The sequence below is a fragment of the Heterodontus francisci genome, unplaced genomic scaffold (genome assembly GCF_036365525.1).
Source record: "Heterodontus francisci isolate sHetFra1 unplaced genomic scaffold, sHetFra1.hap1 HAP1_SCAFFOLD_43, whole genome shotgun sequence".
Lineage (NCBI taxonomy): Eukaryota > Metazoa > Chordata > Chondrichthyes > Heterodontiformes > Heterodontidae > Heterodontus > Heterodontus francisci.
In genome coordinates, this window is record NW_027141852.1 from 15,256,293 (window position 1) to 15,269,973 (window position 13,681).

Consider the following 13,681-nt stretch of genomic DNA (forward strand, 5'->3'; position numbering starts at 1 on the left):
ACCTTCTGGCCACACAAGTGCCAAGCAGTGAACATCTCCAATGAGAGAGAAAACAAATCTACCTTTTGATATTCAGAAGCATTATCATCATTAAATCCCCCACCATCAACATCTTGACCAGAAACGTAACTAGACCAGTCACATCTATGCTGTGGCTATAAGCGCAGGTCAGAGATTACGAATTCTGCAGCAAGTATCTCACCTCCTGACACCCCAAATCCTGTCCACCATCTACAAGGCACAAGTCAGGAGTGTGATGGAATACATCCCACTCAACAACACTCAAGAAGCTCAACACCATCCAGGACAAAGCAGCGCACTTGATCGGCACCTAACCCGCCACCTTAAACATTCAATCCCTCCACAACCAGTACACAGTGGCTGCAGTGTGTACCATCTCCATTTGCACTGCAGCAACTCGCCAAGTATCCTTCAACAGCACCTTCCAAACTCGTGACCACTACCACCTCGAAGGACAAGGGCAGCAGAGGCATGGGAACTCACTACCTGCAGGTTCCCCTCCAAGTCACTCACCATCCTGACTTGGAACGATATCGCCATTTCTTCACTGTTGTTGGGTCACAATCCTGGAACTCCCTCCCCAATAGCACTGTGGGTGTTCCTGCACCATATGGACTGCATCAGTTCAAGAAGGCAGCTCTCCACCACCTTCTCAACGGCAATAGGAATGGGTAATAAATGCTAGCCTTATCAGCGATACTCACACCCAAGAATGAATAAAAACCAAATCACTCTCCACAGATTCCCCACAATCTGGGCTTGGACATTTACTTCAGGAGCACAGAGCTTTATATCACTGCAACATGAGTTCCAATCTTCAGATTCTGTTCACTTTTCACATTATTTTCTACCAGTCTACGAGCTTTTATTAATTCAGCATTCGGGTCTCTGCTCCTCAACCGTTTCTAACATCTCACCTCTTACAAAAAAACACTCTGATCTATCGTAGGTACTAAATGACCCCTCATTTTAAACTCCATCTGCCAAAGCATTGCTCACTCACTTAATCTATCAAGAAGATTTGAAAATAAATTTCTTTCCAAAGGATAATTTTCTGCATCTGCTCCCTCGCCATTTGCTTTTCCCATTTGTCTTTCACTTGGTGCAAATCGAGAGAAAGTAAAGATGGAAGGAAGGAGGGGAGGAAAAATCCTGCTCCGTTTCGTGATCCCTATTTGATCTTCATTCCAGTGCAGTTTGGGTGAAGAATTCCAATTGTCTGTCTCAATTTTAATAAAGTATAACCAATTCTGGAATCACTGTCTGGACATGGACAAGAACAGGTTTCGAGGCTGACTTTACACGTCAACTCCCCCAACAGAAACAATACACTAAAAAGTTCATAAACTAGCAACAAGGATGGGATTTGAACCCACGTGTGCACAGCACAATGGATTAGCAGCCCATCACCTTAACCTCTCGGCCACCTTGTCAGTTGCGTAGACATAGCTGTCACCTTCAGCACAGTTTCTGGCTGTGCAGCTAGTTGTGCAATGATGGAAAAAGAACTTCTGGAAGAAAATGAAGTTGGGAATGGAGTGGTGTGAAACATTTCCAGACCATGTCCAACACGTTTCTAGTCAATGTGAAAACCCACCACGGAAAGACTAGAACATAGAATCATTTCATCACATCATGATTAACATCACTCAGACACCTGAACTATTAGTTCACTGACGAAGTCATGATGACCGAATTTCTCATGAAATTACAACTGAACTAACTGACTGGAAGAATTGCTTTAACTCCACGTGATCAGCGAGGCACAGCCTCAGGCCGACTTGTCGGGTGGTGTAAACAGATATCACTGCTTCTGATCTTCACCAGAACAGAGAGTGAGATGTAACATTGATCATCAAACAGACTGTGAGAGAATACAACAGAATAAAACACATGGAGAGTCACTGTGGAATAACAAATAGATTTGATTGGAATGTTGAAATTTTGATTGGAATGGATAAAACACCAGAAACAACAGATTAAAGTGGGATTCTCATCATTATATTGATCTGGGACAGAAAAGAGAAACTGATGGAAAGAAGAGAAGAAGGAAGAAAAGAAAGGATGGAACTGTTCAATCTTTTCAGTTTTTTCACTCGCCCATGAAAGCTGATAAAAAAAGTTGCAAATAACAGAGAATTTCACCAAAAAGGGAGATTAAATGTTGCTGAAACCTTGGATCGAAGGATGCCCCAACAGATCACCTGTTTAACTGTCTCCTCACTGGGGGATTTCAATCAGTGAGCAATATTATTCTCTACTTTTTTTGTTAATTGGTCCCAGAACTGTCACTTGGAATTAATATCTGTGTTCCGACTCCTGAATAATAAAATTGTGAGTTTGTCGATATTTTCTGGACACAGTTCCTGCTGAAAGAACTAAGAACTGTTTTCTAATTTACTCAATACTCTGTACACACTCATCAAGCCTGCTAATCGAGCATCCTTGGTGCTGCTCTCTCTTCTCCCAAACTTCATCTCATGTGACTGTTACATCATCACTCTGACAGTGGGAGGGGTTGATCCCACTATCTTCAGCATTAACCCTTTACATCCTTATACCACATTGTCTGTCCAAAAAAAATGGGTGGAGGGAACTTCCTTCATTTATCAAAAAACCAACAGCAGCACAGTGGTGCAATGGTTAGCACCGCAGCCTCACAGCTCCAGCGACCAGGATTCAGTTCTGGGTACTGCCTGTGTGGAGTTTGCAAGTTCTCCCTGTGTCTGTGTGGGTTTCCGCAGGGTGCTCTGGTTTCCTCCCACCTCCAAAAGACTTGCAGGTTGGTAGGTAAATTGGCCATTGTACATTGTCCCGAGTGCAGGTACGTAGTAGGAGAATGGTGGGGATGTGGTAGAGAATATGGGATTAATGCAGGATTAGTATAAGTGGGTGGTTGCTGGTTGGCACAGACTCAGTGGGCCGAAGGGCCTGTTTCAGTGCTGTGTCTCTGAATAAGAAAAGTAAAATAAAAGCTTCCAGTCGCAAATCAACTCAAACCCATTAGAGAGATAGAGGGAGACTGTCAGAGAACTTCCTGCATCCAGTCCTGACCCTGTCACACTCAGCAGCTTCTCACCCAGACCCCACTCTCATCAAAACTGAACATTGTTACCGAGACCATTCAAATCCTGTTTATAAAAGGTAGAAACATTCAAACTTCATCACAGCTAGATTGAAGAGAACAAAGTTTAATATCTTCTCGTCATCACTCGGTAACCACATGAGACAGTCCTTAAATCAGTAGCATAAATTATCAGCTGGAAGAATGTTTGTCATTGGGTTGAATCATTTATGTGTGATGAATGTTCCAGCATCATAAACCAGGGGAACGTGTTGACTGAGCTGTGTCTTCATCTCTTCTGGACAGTTCACCCTTCATTTTGCTCTGATTCACTTTCCCAAAGCGGATCTACAGATTCTCAAATCCAGAGACTGGGTTTTCTTATTTTGTTCCTTTTGATTTTTCTTGCTCCTGAATGATAATATATTCCAACCTCGGATCAAACTTGCCCTGTCTCACAGTCTCGGTTTAAAGCGACAAATAACGGCACCAACATTCTGAAACAAACAACACGGTCACATTCTGATTCAGTGAGATTAATGCTGAGGCTGTTTCCGTGTCGAATGCGATTGTGAACAAATTTCTCTCAAGGAAATTGTGAGTGATCAAGTATTTGCACTGAATTTCTGTGCAAGAAGGGACAGTTTCAAACAGCCATTCCCTAATCACTTCCTTCACAAAGAAAAAGACTGTGCTGTCTTAACGAGTGACTCAACTTCACAAACAAATTTGAACTCGAAGTTCAGGAGAAGACAAAGATGTGAATGATTGACAGTGTAATCTTTAAATCATAATTTTCCGTTTCTTCGTTGAAGTGAGGCTCAACCCTAAGCCACTAGAGATCGCGGAAAGCTACAAACTTGGATCCGGAAATCAGAAAAGTAGTGAAACAGTTGGTGAGTACATTGTGACACTGAAGAATTTATCACTACATTGCAACATTGGCACATTCTTAGACCGTACATTATGAGACAGATTTGTGCTTATATTGGTGGATGAGGAAAGTTACTAAACACACAAAATCCCAATTTGAGCTGGTGTGTAAGATTGCTCTTTCCACGGAGATAGCATCAAAGAATGCTCGTGAATTTCATCCTATGCCAGTGACAGTAACACACTTCAGAGGAACTTCAACACACTGGTAAAATGGGCTTTCACACAACAGATAACATTTTACACAGAGACTTGTGAAGTGATACAGTTTGGGAGGAAGAATGAGACAATGTACACCAATCTTTTTTGATCAAGGTTTGAAAAGGTTGCTAAGAGCAAACAGGACACTTGGCTTTATTAATAGAGGCATAGAGTAAAAGCAAATAAGTTATGCTAAACCTTTATAAAACACTGGGGCTGAATGACCTACTCCTGTACCTCCACGGAAAGCTTCCACTCCAGGCTCGGACACCCTCTTCAGGATCACTCTCCATACATCCCGCCACTCCACATACGGATATCTCCCTCAGGATCAGATCACAGCTCCACAGTCCTGCCACATCCAGTCGTGAATGGTGGTGGATAATTAAATAACTAACAAGATGAGGAGGCTCCAAAAACATTCACATCCTCAATGATGGTGGTGCTGAGCACGTCAGTGCAAAAGATGAAGCTGAAGCATTTGCAACCATCTTCAGTCAGAAATATTAAGTGGATTTGATCTGTGCTAATTTCAGCTCCTCATGCTCGCTGGTGCCTTGGTTCTCTGGTGCTAATTTCAGAGTAAATCATGCAGCTTGACAATTGGAGCCAAAGAAAAAGACACAGGAGAGGTTGAAAGTGCCAATACTTGGTATTGAACCAAGAACTGTTTAACTGTTAGTACAGCACGAACTCAACAAAGCTATTTCAACAACACACTAAAGCCACCATTCTGTCACTGCTTTGGAAGACAATATATACATTAAAGTGTTTGTAAAAAGTTACAGAACACAACATGTGAGTCATATTCCCCATTGTTTTCTCAGTACTGATGGACTGTGAAGTGGGAGACAGCCAGAAGTCCCACTGTGCCACACTCACCCTGAGCTGTGAGTGAAATGAGATAAAGTTCAACCTTTAGCAGAGAGATTCTGGAGAGAGGTAAGAGTCCTGAATCAAGGAAAGACTTTCTGACACAATAAAAGCAAAATACTGCAGATGCTGGAAATCTGAAATAAAAACAAAAAGTGCTGGAAATACTCAATAGCTCTGGCAGTATCTGTGGTGAGAGAAACGGAGTTAACATTTCTGGTCTGTGACCTTTCATCAGAACTGACACAGGTTAGAAAAGAATTAGGTTTTAAACAAGTGAAGGGGAGGGGCATGTGGGAGAGAACAAAGGGGAAGGTGTTTGAAAGGGCAGAGGGCAGGAGAGATTAAATAACAAAGCTGTCCTGGGACAAAGTGTGTTAATGCTTGTGGTTGCCTGACACCAGTCATGCTCTGATGTTATTGAACACAATGTTCAATCCACAAGGCTGTAGAGTGCGGAATCAAAAGGTCGGGTACTGCACCTCGAGCTTGGGTCGATTTTCACTGGAACACTGGAGCAGGCCAAAGACAGAAATGTTGACATGAGAGCAGGGGGGAGTGTTGAAATGGCAAGCAACCAGAAGCTCAGGATCATGCTTTCGGCCTGAGCAGAGGTGTTCCACCTAATCTGCTTTTGGTCTCCCCAGTTTAGAGGAGCCCGCATTGTGAGTAGTGAATACAGTATAGATAATTGAAAGAAGTACAAGTAAATCGCTGCTTCACCTAAAAGGAGTGTTTGGGGCTTTAGATAATGAGCAGAGAGGACGGAAAAGGGCAGGTATTATATCTCCTGCGATTGCATGGGAAGGTGCCTTGGGAAGGGGAAGAGGTGTTGGGGTAATGGAGGAGTTGTCCAGGGTGTTGTGGAAGGAACAATCCCTTCGGAATGCTGACAAGGGAGGGGAAGTTGCGTTTGGTGGTGGCATCACGCTGGAGGTGGCGGAAATGGTGGAGGATGATCCTTTGGATGTGTTTATGTTTCGAGATACAGCACTGAAACAGGCCCTTCGGCCCACCGAGTCTGTGCCGACGATCAACCACCCATTTATACTAATTCTATACTCCTACCACATCCCCACCTGTCCCTATATTTCCCTACGACCTACCTATACTAGGGGCAATTTATAATGGCCAATTTACCTACCAACCTGCAAGTCTTTTGGCTTGTGGGAGGAAACTGGAACACCCGGAGGAAACCCGAAAAGACACAGGGAGAACTTGCAAACTTCACACAGACAGTACCCAGAATTGAACCCGGGTTGCTGGAACTGTGAGGCTGCAATGCTAACCACTGCGCCACTGTGCTGCTGTGGAGGCAGGTGGGGTGGAAAGTGAGGACAAGGGGATCCCTGTTGCAGTCCTGGGAGGGAGGGGAAGGGGGAGGGCAGAGGTTGAAGGTCCATTCAACTCCACTGGGAGTGGGGGAGTTGAAATCTGGTGATGTTGTTGAATTTAATTTCAAACACCCCTTGAACTCTCTGCCGATGAAGTCTGAAAAAGGTAAGAACAACCACACAACATGGGTCTCAAATCCAAGACCCTGAGATTAAAAGTCTCATGCTCTACCAACTGAGTTAACAAGGCCTGATACAGTACTTCTACTCTGTCTATTATTGGACGGATGCAGCTGTTGGCTCCACCCCGAGGGCGGGAGTTTGTTCCACCAACCATGAAGCAGCTTCCTATCAATTCCCAAAATTATCAGTAAATCCACTTACAGAAGCCCCAAACCGTGATATATTCCTCTCACTCATCGATAATAAAACTTATAAATCTTTTTACCTTGCAAATGCTGCCATCTATTTTGTCAGTATTTATTTCTCTCTCCTTTTTATTTAGTTCATGCATTCCTTTGGAATTTGTTCCAATTATATCTGAGGGAAGAAATGAAGAGATCTGGCAACTCAAAACTGGTCATCCATGAGGCACTGTGGGCCATCAGCAGCAGCAGAATTGTATTTAAACACAATATGTTACCTCATAGCCTGACATATCCCTCACTCTACCATTACCATCAAGCCAAGGGAGCAATAGTGGTTCAATGAAGTGTGCAGGAGGGCATGTCAGGAGCAGCACCAAGCAGACCTAAAAATGAGTGAAGCTACAACACAGGATTACTTTCATGTCAAACAGTGGAAGCAGCATGCAATAGACAGAGCTGAGTGATCTCACAACCAACAGATCAGATCAAAGCTCTGCAGTCCTGCCACATCCAGTCCTGAATGGTGGTGGGTAATTAAACAATCAACAGGAGGTTCCACAAATATCCCCATCCTTAATGATAGGGGAGACCAGCATATCAGTGCAAAATACAAGTTTGAATAATTTGCAACCATCTTCAGCCAGAAGTATCAACTAAATGATGCATCTCGACCTCCTCCTGATGTCTCCAGCATCGCAGATGCCAATCTTCAGCAAATCCACTTCACTCCACATGATATCAAGAAATGGCTGAAGGCACTGGATACTGACAACATCCCGGCTGTAGTGCTGATGACTTATGCTCCAGAACTAGCCGCGCCACCAGCTACGCTGTTCCAGTACAGCTACAACACTGGCATCTACACAGCAACGTGGAAAATTACCCAGGTATGTCCTGCAAACAAAAAGCAGGACAAATCCAACCCTGTCAATTACTGCCCCATCAGCCTCCTCTTGATCATCAGTAAAGTGATGGAAGGTGTCATTGACAGTGCTATCAAGCAGCACTTACACAGCAATAACCTTCTCATCAATGCTCATTTTGGGTTCTGCCAGAGCCACTTGGTTCCTGACCTCGTTGCAGCCTTGACCCAAATTTGGACAAAAGAGCTGAACTCAAGAGGTGAGGTGAGGAGACAGTGACTGCTCTTGCCAAGGGCATCAAGGAGCCCTTGCAAAATTGAAGTCAATGGCAACCAGGGAGAAAACTCTCCACTAGAAATCTTTGAGGAAGTGACAAAGTTGATTGATGAGGGAAGGGCTGTAGATGTCATATACATACTTCAGTAAGGCGTTTGATAAGGTTCCCCATGGTAGGCTGATGGAGAAAGTGAAGTCGCATTGGGTCCAGGGTGTACTAGCTAGATGGATAAAGAACTGACTGGGCAACAGGAGACAGAGAATAGCAGTGGAAGGGAGTTTCTCAAAATGGAGACGTGTTCCACAGTGATCCGTGCTGGGACCACTGTTGTTTGTGATATACATAGATGATTTGGAGGAAAGTATAGGTGGTCTGATTAGCAAGTTTGCAGACGACACTAAGATTGGTGGAGTAGCAGATAGTGAAGGGGACTGTCAGAGAATACAGCAGAATATAAATAGATTGGAGAGTTGGGCAGAGAAATGGCAGATGGAGTTCAATCAGGGTAAATGCGAGGTGATGCATTTTGGAAGATCCAATTCAAGAGTGAACTATACAGTAAATGGAAAAGTCCTGGGGAAAATTGATGTACAGAGAGATTTGGGTGTTCAGGTCCATTGTTCCCTGAAGGTGGCAACGCAGGTCAATAGAGTGGTCAAGAAGGCATACGGCATGCTTTCCTTCATCGGACGGGGTATTGAGTACAAGAGTTGGCAGGTCATGTCACAGTTGTATGGGACTTTGGTTCGGCCACATTTGGAATACTGCATACAGTTCTGGTCTCCACATTACCAAAAGGATGTGGATGCTTTGGAGAGGGTGCAGAGGAGGTTCACCAGGATGTTGCCTGGTATGGAGGGTGCTAGCTATGAAGAGAGGTTGAGTAGATTAGGATTATTTTCATTAGAAGGCCGACGGTTGAGGGGGGACCTGATTGAGGTGTACAAAATCATGAGAGGTATAGACAGGGTGGATAGCAAGAAGCTTTTTCCCAGAGTGGGGGATTCAAATACTAGGGGTGACGAGTTCAAAGTGAGAGGGGAAAAGTTTATGGGGGATATGCGTGGAAAGTTCTTTACGCAGAGGGTGTTGGGTGCCTGGAACGCGTTGCCAGCGGAGGTGGTAGACGCGGGCACGATAGCGTCTTTTAAGATGTATCTAGACAGAAACATGAATGGGCAGGAAGCAAAGAGATACAGACCCTTAGAAAGTAGGCGACATGTTTAGGTAGAGGATCTGGATCGGCGCAGGCTTGGAGGGCCGAAGGGCCTGTTCCTATGCTGTAATTTTCCTTGTTCTTTGTTCTTTAGTTGGAGTCATACCTAGCGCAAAGGAATATGGTGATAGTTGTGGGTGGCCAATCATCTCAGTCCCAGAACAGCACTCAGGAGTTCCTCAGGGTAGTGTCCTAGGCCCCAACCATATTCCGTTGATTCATCAATGACCTTCCCTCTCTCATAAGGTCAGAAGTGGGGATGTTCGCTGATGATTGCAAAATGTTCAGTAGCATTAGCAACTCCTCAGCTACTGAAGCAGTCCGTGTCCACATGTAGAGAGACCTGGACAACATTGGGCTTGGGCTGATAAGTGACAAGGAACATTCAACCCACAAAAGTGCCAGGCAATGAACATCTCCAACAAGAGAGAATCTAACCATCTCCCCTTGACATTCAATGGCATTACCATTGCTGAATCCCTCACTATCAACATTCTGGGGGTTACCGTTGAGCAGGATCTGAATTGGATCAGCCATATAAATACCGTAGCTACAAGAGCAGGTCAGAGTCTGGGAATTCAGCTGTGAATCACTCACCTCCTGTCCACCATCTACAAGGCACAAGTCAGGAGCGTGATGGAATACTCCCCATTTGCCTGGATGAGTGCAGCTCCAAAAACACTCAAGAAGCTCAACATCATCCAGGACAAAGCAGCTCGCTTGATCAGCACCCCATCCACCACCTTAAATATTCACTCCCTCCACCACCAGTGAACAGTGGTAGCAGTGCGTACCATCTACAAGATGCACTGCAATAACTCACCAAGACTCCTTCGACAGCGCCTTCCAAACCCATGACCTCGACCACCGAAAAGGACATTGGATGCGTAGGAACACCACCATCTGCCAGTTCCCGTCCAAGCTACACACCATCCTGACTGGGAACTATATCACCGTTCCTTCACTGTCACTGGATCAAAATCCTGGAACTCCCTTCCAAACAGCACTGTGGATTTACCTACACGACATGGACTGCAACAGCTCAAAAAGGCGGCTCACCACCACCTTCTCAAGGGAAGTTAGGAATGGGCAATAAATGCTGGCGTTGCCAGCGATGCCCACATTCCGTGAAAGAATAAAAAAGAGATTTGCCACAACGGTAGCAGGGTGAGGGACTTCAGTGATGTGGAGAGATTGGAGAAGCTGGGGTTGTTCTCCTTGCAGCAGAGAAAGTTCCGAAAAGATTTGACACATTTGTTCAAAATCATGGAGGTTTTCAATAGTTTAAATAAGGAGAAACTGTTTCCAGTGGTAAAAGGGTCAGTAAGCAGAGGACACAGATATCAGGTGATTGGAAGAAGAACCAGAGGTGACATGAAGAACCATTTTTTACACAGTAATGTGTTGTGATAAAGAAAGAAAAGACTTGCATTTATATCGCACCTTTCAAGACCACTGGACATATCAAAGCACTTTGTAGACAATGAAATACTTTTGAAGTGTAATCACTGATGTAATGTCAGAAATGCAGCAGCTAATACCCACAAACAGCAATGTGATAATGACCAACTGATCTGATTGAGGGGCAAATATTGATCACAACACCAGGGAGAATTGCTCTTCACTTGTTTGAAATTTCAGCATGGGATCTTTTACATTCACCCAAACATGCGGACCAGGTCTTGGTTTAACATCACACCTGAAAGGCAGCACCTTCAACACCCTCAGTGCTGTACTGGAGTGTCAGCTGTGAACTCTGAGCCCAGAAGCTTGTGATTTCGAGGTGAGTGTGACCAACTGAGCCACAGCTTTTCCCTGAGTCTCAATCCTTCTACCAACAGTTTCTCTCTATCGGGTCTGTCACGACCCCTCATGATTGTGAACACCTCTATCAAATCTCCTCTCTAAGGAGAACAACCCCAGCTTCTCCAATCTATCCACATAACTGAAATCCTAACCACACGTTGCAGAAAGGAATTTTTCCTCAAGTTCTTTCCAGTTTTGTGAGTCACATTAAATCTGTTACCTTCGGTTATTGACGGTTCAGCAGTTAGAAACAGTTCCTCAGTATTTACTCTACCTCAAACCTTCAAGGAAGCTCTGCAAAGTAACTGAAAATCAAGTTGTCAGAAGTGGGATTTAAACACATGCCTCCAGTGAAGGCTGCAATCTGAACAGAGAATCTGAAACCGCTCAGTCACCTCAACTGTTCAGACATATTGCGAGAGTGGTTATCAAAGCATGTGGGATCTTGGGCTTTAACAATAGAGACATTGAGTACAAAAGCAGGGTTGTTATGCTGAACTCTGGTTAGGCCCCAATTGGAGTGTTGCATCCAGATCTGCTCACCAATCTTTAGAAAGAATGTGCGGATTCTTGAGAGGATGCAGAGGAGATTTACCAGAATAGTTCCAGGGATGGAGGGTTTTAGTTTCAAGGTTAGGTCAGAAAAACAGGGTTTTTTCTGCCTGTATCAAAGGAGATTGAGGGGAGAATTGATAGAGGTGTCGAAGGCTATGACAGTTTTAGATAAGTTGGCAAGGAAACATTGTTCCCATTAACTATTGGTACAAGGACTAGGGGATTCAGATTGAAGGTTCTGGACAAGAGACGCAGGGAGAATGTGCGGAAGAACTTTTTTACACAGTGATTGGTAATGATCTGTAACTCGCTGCCCCCGAGGGCGGAGGAAGTGGAGACAATCGTTGGTTACAAAAGGAATTTCGATGGGCATTTGAAGGAAATAAATTTACAGGGCTAGGGGGATCGAGCAGACGAGTGGGACTGACTGGATCGCTCCATGGAGAGCTGGCCTGTACTCGATGGGGCGAATGGCCTCCTTCTATACCACAAATGACCCAATGACTCGATGAGTCTATGTCACTCTCAGAATCAAGACAACAGAGTGACAGATTTAACACAACATTATAACATATGTTTGGTTTGACAAATTCAATAATAACTCGTCTCCACTCCTAGTATTTCTAAATCCCACACATTCACTATAAAGTGAACAATTATTTCCTGTTGTGTCTCTCTCACATTTGTTAACTTCACTATATTGGAGTGAGGTGACATCTACTGGCGGGAAGCAAGAACTGCAATCAAGCAGCAGAAACTCCACAGTCTGTCAGGGTGAAAGAAACATTGCAATATGAGGAAATAGTGAAGGGGTTTGATCGGGTTGATGGAAACATGATTCCACTTGTTGTATCGTATGAAGCAAGGGCCGGAAATATAAAATTGTCGTTAATAAAAGAAATGAGGAATTCATGAAAAATGCATTTGCTTAGAGAATGGTTATTGAGATAGACAGCACTGATATAGGCCCTTTGGCCCACTGAGTCTGCACTGACCATCAACCACCCATTTATACTAATCCTATGTTAACCCAGAATTCCCTACCACATCCCCACATTTCTCCTATCACCTACCCTAGGGCCAATTTGCAACAGTCAATTTATCTATCAACCCAGAAGTCTTTCGTTGTGGGAGGAAACCAGAGTACCTTGTGGAAGCCCACATAAACAACTTGCAAACTCCACACAGGCAGTATACAGAACTGAATCGGAGTCATTGAAGTTGTGAAGCTACAGTGCTCACCACTGCACCACCCTAAGAATGTGGATAGAGTAAAAAGTGAGATTGGATGGACAGAAGCAGTCTGAAAAGATGGCTCAAACAAAAGGTGAAAACCCTGAAATGTTAACTCTGTTTCTCTCTCCACAGATGCTGTCAGAGGTGCTGAGTATTTCCAGCACTTTCTGTTTTTATTTCAGCTTTGTAGGATATTGTTTTGATCTGAGAAAAATGCATGATCGGCTGTGGGTAACAGTGAAATTCCACAGGAGCGAATAAAAGCTGTGTTAACGGTGGCTCGTTGGTCTTGGGGTATGATTCTCGCTTTGGGGATATAAATGATTAAAATATGAGAGGTCCTGGGTTCAAATCCCAGACGAGCCCTTCTCTGTTGCCATTTTTAGTTTAAGGTCATCGATTGCTTTCAGCCTTCCAGAAAGCGGAATCGATTTCCAAACTGAGCCTGCTTGAGGACAGGGGAACTGGATTCAAAGAGCTTGACGACAAAATTGAAATGAACAAAATATACAGATTGTCAAGTGGGAATATAAGGTTGCGACAGTAAGTAAAGGCCTGCTCGGGTCAGCAAATGAAACCCGACCCAAGCCTGACAGCACCGCATCCGACCTGGTCCGAGTCCTTTCATTTTTTTCCCGTGCCCGAACTGACCACCAGAATGTTCAGTTAAACTTGCTTCCGTTTTTCACTTTTTAAGCTTGTGCAGGTAAGCAACAAAAACTGTAACTGGACTTGAAAGGTTGTTTAAATGTACATTAAGATTAGAGCTACGTACCGGAGGTGATGAGCTGAAGATTGTTACCATAGAAGTTAGTGATTGTTAGGTCACTAGTTCAAGAGAAATTCATGGAGTTGTGCCCAGACAGGTTGTCCCACACTGTATTGATTAAAATATTGCCCGAAGGCGAGAAAATATCATTATACATTCCCTAGA

The 13,681-nt window shown here is 44.1% G+C and overlaps 1 protein-coding gene and 1 non-coding gene across 2 annotated transcripts in view; both read right to left on the reverse strand.

Moving 5' to 3' along the window:
• LOC137364982 (oocyte zinc finger protein XlCOF7.1-like) overlaps positions 1 to 13,681 on the reverse strand; it is a gene marked incomplete at its 5' end in the record, with an annotated part of 660,565 nt that overhangs the window by 341,714 nt on the left and 305,170 nt on the right. The gene's annotated exons all lie outside the window — the stretch shown is intronic.
• On the reverse strand, positions 1,373 to 1,454 carry trnas-gcu (transfer RNA serine (anticodon GCU)). Its single transcript has one exon. It is a non-coding gene; the product is annotated as a tRNA-Ser (tRNA).